The sequence below is a fragment of the Cricetulus griseus genome, chromosome X (genome assembly GCF_003668045.3).
Source record: "Cricetulus griseus strain 17A/GY chromosome X, alternate assembly CriGri-PICRH-1.0, whole genome shotgun sequence".
Lineage (NCBI taxonomy): Eukaryota > Metazoa > Chordata > Mammalia > Rodentia > Cricetidae > Cricetulus > Cricetulus griseus.
In genome coordinates, this window is record NC_048604.1 from 43,908,175 (window position 1) to 43,920,533 (window position 12,359).

The 12,359-nt window shown below is 41.6% G+C and overlaps 1 long non-coding RNA gene and 1 other non-coding gene across 4 annotated transcripts in view; both read right to left on the reverse strand.

Moving 5' to 3' along the window:
• Positions 1-12,359, reverse strand: part of LOC113837577 — an 82,861-nt gene that overhangs the window by 48,121 nt on the left and 22,381 nt on the right. Inside the window, exons 3-4 of one of the 3 annotated variants that reach the window (XR_004771434.1) lie at positions 7,409-7,578; positions 5,827-6,579 (exon numbers count right to left, since the gene is read on the reverse strand). The exons of 1 other annotated variant lie outside the window; for it this stretch is intronic. This is a non-coding gene — a long non-coding RNA (uncharacterized LOC113837577). One more of the 3 variants, XR_003488257.2, reaches the window with a different exon arrangement.
• Trnaa-ugc lies at positions 5,441-5,512 on the reverse strand. Its single transcript has one exon. It is a non-coding gene; the product is annotated as a tRNA-Ala (tRNA).

Below are 12,359 nucleotides of genomic sequence, written 5' to 3' on the forward strand. Positions count from 1 at the left end.
AAGAGCAGGAATTCTCTTTTCCAGGACATTTCCTGGGTAGCCATTGAAAACAGTTGCCATAATGATCCCAGGTTTCTATGAAAACCACAAATGCTTCCTGTGTTCAGTAACCAGCAATGACTCGCCCCAGCTCTTCCTCCCTTTCACTACAAAATCTCTTCACCCTTGTTATCCCTCTAGAAATCATACCCACTGGAGAATCTGGCACCAGCAGGAAAGCAGTGCTTAGTTTCTTTGTGATAAGAAAGCATATCCCTGTGGGCATGACCACATTCTCCTCACCTCACTAGTTGTCTGGTGACAGTTAAGCCATTTCATCCAATAAATAGCTATGCAAATATAAGCTCATAACAAGAAGTTAAAATCTGACACACTTTGTGCGAATAGATCCTGAAATGGAACAATTAAAAAGAGAATAGATCCTGAAAGCAAACAGTTAAAAAGGTTCGGGGATGCTGGGAATCAAACCCGGGGACTCCTGCATGCAAAGCAGTAGCCCTACCAATGAGCTACATCCCCATTCAGAGGGTTTGGGGGATTAGAGCATATATGAAGTTTGAGACAAGGACCAGGTACTTGTAGGGCCTGTAATGAACTGCATGGATTCTTTTGAGTATACTATATGGCTAATACACCCATTGAGTGTATTAATAATAATTTTATGGCATTTCTTGGATGAGAAAACGATCCATTGTCATTCAAAGAATAATAATTATTATTATCATGATAAACTTTTTATTCTTCCAAACAAGGCAAACTGACAATAAATAGTACTTGCAATTTTTCATGCCTATCCACTTGAATTCAATATTAGGTTTTGGTATAAGTTCAACTCAACATTACCATAATGGCCGCAGTGAAAACGGCCTAGATACAGAGGGCCGAAAGAAGGTCATGTAATACCAAGTCTTCAATGAAGTAGTGATCTTCAGAGGCACCTCCTCATGCCTGTAGAACTTAGATGTCTACCTGGATGGACAACCTATCAACACTGCACAGGGCAACGGAGAGGTCATCTCCACACCATGGCCAGCACACCATATACAACTGTAGCAGCTGGGAATTCATGATCCACTCCAACGTGCAAGCCATCGGGGTTACACACATCTGCCCCTGGCTCTCATTCTGTCAAATGGAGATCCCCGCAGTGGTCTAGCTGAAGACTATGCTGTCACACTGCACGGGTGTCTTTTGATGGACAGAAGAGACAGGAAATGTGCCATGGAGACAGCATCAGCATCACAATCTCCTGATACCAGCTGTCCTCTTTCTGTGTTTGCACCCCGTGAAGGTCTGTATTGAGAACCAGGCCCAGTGTCTGCACTGGAATGTTCCAAAGAAGTAAGCTCACTTACCCGAAGATGAGGATGAGGACTAGGAGAATGAAAACAGCTGGGTCTCACTTCCCAGCCTCCAACCAGAGCCCACAAGCCCTTGGGTGCCTTCCTTATCTTACTCTACCCATATTCTTTTGGCTCAGCTGGCCTTGTCCAACCACATGGCTGTTCAGGCCTGGGTTGGGTGTCCAACATCTGTCTCATGGGCCCCTTGAGATTCCAGTTCAGGGATTCCCTTATATAATTCTGTTGAAATATTGTGGGGCGATAAATGAAGTGATCTACCATTTGATAATAATTAAAAATTTTGGTCAGAAATCATCCTTTAGATGCAGTGTTTTCACTAAAAGCTGGTAGGTACATTTCCCCCTGCATCCCTTGGTGTCATATGGCAGATTTGCTATGGGTTAGCCAGGCATGTGATTGATAGCGGTCTCTGAGTCTGGTCCAATAATTAGGACTCCTTTCATAAAAGACAGTGGCAACACCTTGCACAGGTATCTGACAACACAACATTCCTCCTGAAGCAGGGAAGCAGTTCCAGAGAAAATTTAAATCTTGTGTAAACTCTTTAGCGGTTCTTTTAAACTTCCTGAACTCATTGTGTACATATTTGAGTGTACATGGTTTGTGAAGATTTAGAGGGCACTGCCCTTTTTTCAGTGTTTATAATGTGTGCAGCCCAATGCACGATCCGAGAACAGGGCTCTGTGCTTCCAATCTTCCTGAAACAGTGGATAGAAATTATCTGAGGTCACCTCACTATTATCATCAGGTTTGTGGACCTGTCCTTCTGTTTCCACAAGAGTCTTAAGCTTGCATCTGAATACCAACCATACACATCCTTGTGGGAAGACATGTATGTAACATAAATAGTTATATGGTTGCCCCAAGGATTGTGGCACCTTTGTGGACTCAGTGGTCAGCCCATTCACCTCATTTAGGTATCTGCTTTCAGTTTTGTCTTCACCTCTCATGGTAGGAGTAGGGAAGGGAGGACTGCCCAGTCTTCGATTGGCTTCCGGAGTGAAGTCACCCTTCTGTCTCATGCTGCTCAAAAAGGTGGCAGGCAGTTCTAGGGGAGATCATGCTGAGCTTTCTTCTTCTGGGCCCTTGTTGACTAAAGTAAGCCCCTATGATGCCCTATGTGGCCTGACCTCCATGCTGTTGGCTGTCGTAGCTTGTCCCTAGACTGTGCTGTTCATATGTGATTGTGAGCACACAGGCCTGAGCTTTGATGCAGAGGAGAGAAGGATTGGAGCATGGTTCCCCATCTAACAAGCAAGTGTTGACAAGTCTAGAACAAGCTGCTATAATATGACCCAGAATACATTGAATTATCATGTAAAGTCTTAATGTTTCACATTAATATTTAAAATTCATTAGTTCTTAATGAAGGCCTAATTACTATTTTCAGATTCTTGCAATAATTGAACTTGTTTAAAACAAGAAAATAACATGATCCTGAGAGATAAGAGGAAAACACAACAAAAGAAATTAGTTTATGACAAACCACAACTATCAAACAGATGTTGGAAATGTAAACCAATAGGAGCAAAAGAGTCCAAAAACACATCCAAAACTCAGAGACCCACCTGTTGACACAATCAGAGGTTCAACAAAATACAAATAAAAAGTACTCCCAATATACTAAAGGCATGATACATACATAGAAGTCCTGGCACATACTCTTGCTTTCCCAGTGTTTACTGCTTCAGTCTCTTCTCCATTGATTTAGAGTGACTGTCAATCCATATTGGAATCAATCTACCTCTCCTTCCAGAGATACCAGTCTTGGGCATGTTCCACAAGGACCCTTCAGCTACCAAAATGACACTTGCAAAATGTGCATTCCTGTTGGACTCACAATACCCAAAAATTCAAAACTACCTAGATGTGCCTCGACAGAGACAGACAGACCACAAGAGAGACAGACAGACAGAAAGACCTTGGAACAAAAAGATATTAAAGTGATGTCTCTATGATGTTTCCATCAAATAACTTCTCTGAGTGATCATAGAACTCTGAAAGGCACAGGTAGAAAACTTGTAAGGGCCATAGGGGATGGTGCCCCCTGGAGAACACAGACTCTAAATTAATTGAACAAAGCTCATATGCAGTCATAGAGACTGAAGCAGCATACGCAGATCCTGCATGACTCTGCCCCAGGTCCTCTGTATACCTAGCACAGCTTTCAGCTTAGCATCTTCATGGAAATCCAGACAGTGTATACCAGGGGGTCTCTGATTCTTTTGCCTTTCTGACTTCTCTCCATTCATTCTGTTAGCTCCCTGTTCCACCCTGTATGTCATAGTTTTTGTTTCATAGTTCAATTAAATATGTGATGTGTTGTTCCAACTGCTGGAAGCATTTTCTTTTCCATTCAGAATCACAAATGGGGTAGGACTGGATGACATGGGAGTAGGGCAGGAACCAGCCGTAGTAAAGATAGAGGAAACTGTAATCAGAATATATTGTACAGGAAAGAAAGGATTTTCAATATGAGGGGTACAGAAGAAATGCCCCGAGGGTAGCTATTTCGTTGTCAAGCTTCAATCTCAACCATGTTGTGCAACTGTTCCTGCACAGGGGAAACGCCTCTCGAGACGTAGTCCTCCCTTGTCTCCATACATTTCACTCAAATCTAAATGCCTTCCTTAGAAGGGAAGCAATTGAGAAGCATAACTAAGATGGTTTAGATGGGACCACAATAGACATTACTCAGCATTTGGAAATAATGTATCTCCCTTCAGGAATTTGTGAATTGTATTAGTGAGCTTATGAGACTACCATGGTTACATAGCATGGATTTATGACAGGACTGTGGAACACCGCTACAGAGAGCTGCCCAAGATGCGCAATCCTTCTGTGGGAGAAACTGCAAGGATTTTCTCCAAAGCCTTCACTAATTGACAAGGAACAATAAATAGCAAACCAACAAAAAATCCCCAAGAACAACCACAACAGCAAAACAAAACAAAACAAAACAAAAATACTAGGTTTACCCCAGATTTGATGGTGGAAGTACTTCTGTGTATGTTTATGTTATTGATTGTTGAATAAAGTTCGGTTTGGCCAATGAAACAGAAAGTTAGACAGGACTAGGAGTCAAAGAGGATTCTGGGAAATGTAGTAGATATGTGGTGATCCAGGGCAGAAGTGACATAGCAAGGAGACTCATTTAAGCAAGTAAATAAAGGAAGTTCTCCTTTCCCCTTAGCTTCCTCCAGTGGTGGGATGTGAGCCACCGGCAAGAGAGGGCGCCAGCAAACGGCATCCTCTATAAGATAAGTCTTATAAAATATATAGATTTATGATAATCAAGACAGAGCTAACAGATGAGAATCCTAGGCATTGGCCAACCAGCATTTGAACCTAACTAATTTCTGTGTATTAATTTGGTTCCTAACTCAGAGGGCGGCTTTCATAAAGAACAAATGTGGCAGTGGGTCTCTGCAGCTTGAGGACAAAGATTTACTGAAATGCAGGTTGGTGAAACATGCCTAAACTTACTGCACTGTAGCCATTGAAATTGGTCGCATAATGACCCCAGGTTTCTATGACAACCACAAATGCTTCCTATGTTCAGTAACCAGCAATGGCTCCGTCCAGCCCTCTCTCTCTAACTCTCACTACAAGAACTCTTCACCCTTGTTATCCCCCTAGAAATCATACTCACTGCAGAAACGGCCACCAGCAGGAAAGCAGAGCTTAGATTCTTTTTTATAAGAAAGCATATCCCTTGAGGCGTGACCACGTTCTTCGCCAGACTTATGCTGGTCTCCACCGATATGACCTAATATTCATAGGTAAACATTGTTGACATGTGACAGATGAGAAAATTTATCTACTACGTAGCTCTGCAAATATCAGCTCATAACAAGAAGTTAAAGTCGGACACACCTTGTGAAATAGATCCTGAAAGGGAAGAGTTAAAAAGCGAACAGATTCTGAAAGGGAAGAGTTAAAAAGCGAACAGATTCTGAAAGGGAACAGTTAAAAAGCGAACAGATTCTGAAAGGGAACAGTTAAAAAGCGAACAGATTCTGAAAGGGAACAGTTAAAAAGCGAACAGATTCTGAAAGGGAACAGTTAAAAAGCGTTGGAGATGCCGGGAATCGAACCCGGGACCTCATGCGCGCAAAGCAGGAGCTCTACCACTGAGCTACACCCCCTTGGCCTTCTTTTTGGCGATTGGAGCATATATGAAGTGTGGGCAATTGATCCAGCACTTGTAAGGCCTGATAGTAACTGCATGTGTTCTTTTAGGTGTACTTTATGGCTGCCCATTGAGTGTTGTAATATCAATTTTATAGCATTTCTCAGATGAGAAAATCTATTGTCATTCAAAGCATAATAATAATAATGATAATAATGATAATAATAATGATAATAATAATAATAATAATAATAATAATAAAACTTTATGTTCTTCAAAACAAGGCAGGCTAACAATAAAAAATAATTCCAATAATTCAGGACCATGCACTTGATTTCAAATTTCGTTTTTGGTTTAATTTCAACTTGACGGTATCATAATGGCCTAAGTGAAAATGGCCTGGACACAGAGGGTCGAAAGCTGGTCACCTATTACCAAGTCTTCAATGAGGTGGTGATCTTCAGAGGCCCCTCCTCATGCCTGTTGACCGTAGATGTGTACCTGTTTGGATCCCATATAAACACTGTACAGGGCAATGGAGAGGTCAGCACCACCCCATGGCCAGCACACCATATACAGATGCAGCAGCTGCGACTTCATGATCCACAGCAACGTGCAGGCCATCTGGGTCACATCCATCTGCCCCTGGCTCTCATTCTGTCAGATGGAGATCCCCGCAGTGGTCTAGCTGAAGACTATGCTGTCACACTGCACGGGTGTCTTTTGATGGACAGAAGAGACAGGAAATGTGCCATGGAGACAGCATCAGCATCACAACCTCCTGATACCAGCTGTCCTCTTTCTATGTTTGCACCCCTTGACGGACTGTAATGAGAACCTGACCCAGTGTCTGCACGGAATGTTCCAAAGAAGCAAGCTCACTTCCCAGAGGATGAGGATGAGGACTAGGAGGATGAAGACAGCTAGGTCTCACTTCCCAGCATCCAACCTGAGCCCTCAAGCTCTTGGGGGCCTTCCTTCTCTTAATCTTCCCGTGGCCTTCTGGCTCAGCTGGCTTTGTCCAACCACATGGCTGTTCAGGCATCTGTGTCCTGCGTTCCTAGTGGTTAAGCGTAGAACTGCCTTCGGAAGAACATATTGGCCTTTAAAATTTTTCAACATTTTGCATTTCTAGAGAAGCAAAACAAGAACCGGTCTGGGTGTTCTACATCTCTCTCATGGGCCCCCTGAGATCAGAGATCAGGAAATTGGAGTAAATCATTCTGTTGAACTCTGAGGGGGTCAAAATGTTTTGATCTACCATTAGATAATGAAATATAATTTTCGGTCAGAAATCTTCCTTTAGATGGAGTGCTTTACCCCTGAGCCGGTAGGTACCTTGTGCCCTGAGTCTCTTGGATTCACCTGGCCGTATGGCTATGGGTTACCAAGGCATGTGATGGTTAGTTGCCTCTGAGTCTGGCCCAATGCCTCTGACTCCTTCCAGAGAAGACAGTGGCAACACCTTGCACAGCCATCTGACAACATCACATTCCTCCTGTAGCAGGAAAGCAGCTCCTCAGACTATTTAAATCCTGTGTACACTCTTTAGAGGTTCCTTTAAACTTTCTGAACTCACTGTGTACATAATTGAGTGTACATGCTTTGTGAAGATTTAGAGGACACTGCCATTTTTTCAGTGTTTACAATGTGTCCAGCCCAATGCACAGTCCAGGACAGGGCTCTGTGCTTCCAATCTTACTTAAGCAGCAGCTAGAAATTATTTGGGGCCACCTCACTATTATCATCATGGTTGTGCTCCTGTTCTTCTGCTTCCACAGGAGTCTTAGGCTTGCATTTGAGCAGCAGATATATAGAGCCCTGTGTGTGGACATGCATGTAAAATAAATAGCATACATTGTTGTCCCAAGGATTGTGGAGCCTTTGTAGTCTCAGTGGTCAGCCAAGTCACCTCATTTAGTTGTCAGGTTTCAGTTTTGTCTTCCAGACCCATGGCAGGAGTAGGAAGGGAGGACTGTCCATTCTTCAACTGGCTTCCAGGGTGAAGTCAGCATTATGTCTCATGCTGATCTAAAAGGTTCTCAGTCATCTCTAGCTGAGATCATGCTGGGCTTTCTTCTGCTGTGAAAGTCAGAACATAATGGGCCCTTGTTGACAAAAGTAAGCCCACATGGTGCCCTATGTGCCTGACTTCCTTGCTGCTGGCTGTTGTAGCTTGTCCCAAGACCTGTGCTGTTCATATTTGATTGTGAGCACAAAGGCCTCTGCTGTGATGCAGAGGAGAGCAGGGTCTGGAGCATGGTTCCCTATCTAAAAAGCAAGTGTTGACAAGTGTATAAGGAAGCTGCTACAAGAATGACCCAGAGCACATGAATTTTACATGTAAAGTCTTAATGTTTCATATTAATATTTAAAATTCATTAGTAATTACTGAAGATCCAATTACTACTTTCAGATTCTTGCAATAAATGACCTTGTTTGAAACAAGAAAATAACACAATCCTGAGAGATAGGAGGAAAACACAACAAATAAATTAGGTGATGACAAAACACAACTATCAAATAGAAATTGGAAATGTAAAACAATAGGAGCAAAGAGTCCACAAAACCATCCTAAACCTGGGACCCACTTGTTCACACAATCATAGGGTCAACAAAATACAAACACGAAATACCCCCAAAATACTAAAAGGCACGATACATAAATAGAAGTCCTGGCACAGACTCATGCAATGCCATTGTTTGCTGCTTCAGTCTCTGTGATTTTTTTCTTCATTGATTTAGAGTGACTATCATCACTCCATATGGAAATCAATAGATTTCCAGAGATATCAGTCTTGGCCCTGTTCTACCAGGATGCTTTAGCTACCAAAATGACACTTTCTCAATCATGTTCATTCTTATTGGACTCACAATACCCAGAAATTCAAAACTACTTAGATGTGCTTTGACTGAAGAATGGTTAAAAAAAACATACTGCACTTACACAACAATTTTTACTCAACTGTTTAAAATCTGGCACCATGAAATTTTCATGCAACTGGATGGAGCAAAACAATATATTCCTGAGTGAGGTGACACAGAAACAGAGTGTAAATATGATATAATATGCTTCTATGTGTATATTATAGGTTAAAAACAGGTTACCCAAACCTCAGACAAAATTCCCAGAGAGACTATGTATAGGGGAAGACACTATGAGGAAACACAATTCTCCCAGATACCGGGAAATATTTGAGATTTTATGGGTGGTCTGTAGGGGGATAGAAGAAATGGGTTATAGAGAGGGAATTCAGGGAGACACAGGTAGAATTAAGGGGCATTTGTGGGTGGTATGTAATTCTATTAAAGTGAAATCTTTGCAAAATATAAAAACACAATCCTGATGATATCTATAAATAATGGGAGTAGACAGATTCCCACTGTAAATCTCTTGTCATCAAACAAAACTTCCATTACCATGAATGGTTTACATAAAATTGAAATGTTGGCCATAGGGGACCCATGGAACTCCCTAAACAACTCAGGCAGATGTCAAGACATTAGGTTGATAATGAGAGCAAGGGCCCGTAGCTGAGGAATAGTCACACACAACTCAATGGATGTGGACAGGTCAAGCTGGTGCCTACATCCAAACCTCATTACTACATCACAGTGTCTTTAGTATAGGCTCCAAAATAGAAATAAAACTCTCAACCAGGCCAAAGTCCTTTGATCTACATTGCAGTTTGCTTACAAAAAATGCTAGGGCCATTGAAGCACAAAGCTTATGGGAATAACCAAACAATGTCTGCTTTGAGTTAACGCCACTCTACCACATGGAGCCCTAATTTGTACTGCCTTCGGGACCACAAACCAGACACTAGATAGCCCTGAGACCTAGTGTTAAAGGAAACAATGCTGATTTTTCCGCAGTAGTGGAAAAATTTATCCTAATGGTGTTCTGCTATAGTCATCAGATTTCACTCCTCCTCAGAGAAGTCTCATCCTGCAGCAACTAGAAACAATTACATAATCCCAAGGGTACCCACGTGAGAGACATAAACAGACAGGGAACCAAAAATAGAGAGAGAGGGAGACAGACAGACAGATAGACAGACAGACCTTGGAACAAAAAGATATTAAAGTGATGTTCTATGATGTTTCCATCAAATCACTCCTCTCAGTGATGATAGAACCCTGAAAAGCACAGGTAGAAAACTTGTAAGGGCAATAGGGGATGGAGGCCACCTGGAGAACACAGACTCTAAATTAATTGAACAAAGCTCATATGCAGTCATAGAGACTGAAACAGCAGGCACATAGGCTGCATGAAGGCTCAGCACCGGGTCCTCTGTGTCCAGAGCAAAGCTTTCAGCTTAGCATCTTCATGGAAATCCAGACTGTGTGAACCAGGGGTCTCTGATTCTATTGCCTTCTCTCCTGCTCTCCATTCATTCTGTTGGCTCCCTTGTCCACCCTGTATCCATTTTTTTTCTTAGTCCAATTAATTTTTCGATGTGTTGTTGCATCTGCTAGAAGCCTGTTCTTTTCTAATGAGAATCACAAATGGGGAGGGACTGGATGACATGGGAGTAGGAAGGAACTGGGGGTAGTAAAGATAGAGGAAACTGTAATCAGGATATATTGTACAGGAAAAGAAAGGATTTTCAATATGAGGGGTACAGAAGAAATGCCCTGAGGGTAGCGATTTTTGTGTGACACTTCAATCACAACCATGTTGTGCAACTGTTCCTGCAGAGGGGAAATGCCTCTCGAGACATAGTCCTCCCTTGTCTCCATACATTTCACTCAAAGCTAAATGCCTTCCTTAGAAGGGAAACAATTGAGAAGCATAACTAAGATGGTGTAGATGGGACCACAATAGACATTACTCAGCATTTGAAAATAATGTATCTCCCTTCAGGAATTTGTGAATTGTATTAGTGAGCTTATGAGACTACCATGGTTACACAGCATGGATGTATGATAGAACTGTGGAACACCACTACAGAGAGATTCCCAAGATGTGCAATCCTTCTGTGGGAGAAACTGCAAGGTTTTTCTCAAAGCCTTCACTAAATTGATAAGGAGCAATAAATAGCAAAACAACAACAACAAAAAATCCCCAAAAACAACCACAACAGCAAAAAAACAAACAAACAAACAAAAAAGTAGGTTTACCCCAGATTTGATGATGGAAGTACTTCTGTGTATGTTTATCTTATTGATTGTTGAATAAAGTTCGGTTTGGCCAATGAAACAGCAAGTGAGACAGGACAAGGAGTCAAGGAGGATTCTGGGAAATGTAGTAGAGATGTGGTGATCCAGGGTGGAAGTGACATAGCAAGTAGAATCATTTAAGCAAGTAGAGACAGGAAGTATCCCCTTTCCCTTTGCCTCCTACAGTGGTGGGATGTGAGCCACCGAAAGAGAGGGCACCAGCAAAAGGCATCCTCTATAAGATTAGTCTTGTAATATATTTAGATTCATGATAATTAACACAAAGCTAGCAGATGAAAATCCTAGTCATTGGTCAACCAGCATTTGAAGGTAATACAAGTTTCTGTGTATTAATTTGGGCCCTAATTCGGACAGGTGGCTCACGTAAAGCACACAAGTGACAGTGGGTCTCAGCGGCTTGTGGAGCAAAGATTATTGTAACACAGATTGGTGGCACGTGCCTAAACTTCCTGCACTGATGGAATGGAGAAAGTTGTGTCAGATCCATGAGAAACCATTAAGGAGAGGAATATATTGTTTCTTTTCTTTATATTGGACAATAGAAATACAAAGATACCAGAATATTACTAACAAAATAAAGCATTAATATCAAATTTAGCAACACTCTCTGGATGTGGGAAGTGCTTCTGTGTATGTATTTCTCTTATTGGGTGATAAATAAAGTACTGTTTGCAAATGAGGCACCAAGTTAGGCTGTACTAGGAGTCAAGGAGGATTCTGAGGTATTAGTAAAGAAGTGGTGATTCAGGCAGGAAGTGACATAGCAGGGAGACACATATATAAGCAAGGGCAAGAAGGATGTCGGCCCTTCTCTCTTCCTCCTGGTCTCTGCTATGGAGTAGCCATGTAATCAACTGCCAAAAGAGGGCACAAGTGGAAGGCTTCCTCTAAGTGATACATCTTATAAAATATATAGCTTTATGATTATTAAGACTGAGCTAGCAGATGAGAATTCCTAGTCAGCATGATTATTGTCTATATATAGTAGGGCTACTGAATTTTTGAGTTAAATAGTATCCTGAAACTTTTCTGAAGGTGTTTATCAGCTGTAGGAGTCCCCTGGTAGAATTCTTCAGGTCACTTATGTAGACCCTCATATTATCTGCAAACAGTGATAGTTTTTCTTCTTTGTTTCTAATTTGTATTCCCTTGGTCTCCCTTTTTGTTGACTTATTCTCTAGAAAGAAGTTCAAGCACAGTATGGAAGAGGTATGCAGAGTCTGCACAGCCTTGTCATGTTTTTAATTTTAGGGGAATCATGTTGATTTTCTCTCCACTTAGACTGAAGTTGGCTGTTGGTTTGCCATATATAGCCTTTATTATGTTTAGGAATGTTCCTGTTATCCCTGATCTCTCCAAGATCTTTATCATGACAGGGTGTTGAATTTTGTGAAATGCTTTTTCAGCATCTAGTGAGATGATCATATGGTTTTTCTTTTTCAGATTGTAAACAAAATTCAAAGTGTCAAAATAATGCCAGAAGGCCTAGAGCTGTAGTTCCAGGCACTTTTGAAGCTCCTGACCTCTAGATGTGAACGAAACGTATGTGGTCTGCAAGAACAATTGTTCTCTTAACTGCTCAGCTGACATTCCATCCTTGAGTAAAAGAATTTTAAAGTGGGAAGTTCATGTTGATGAACTCAACAAAATCTACCCAATTACATGCAAGTTCAGGCTTT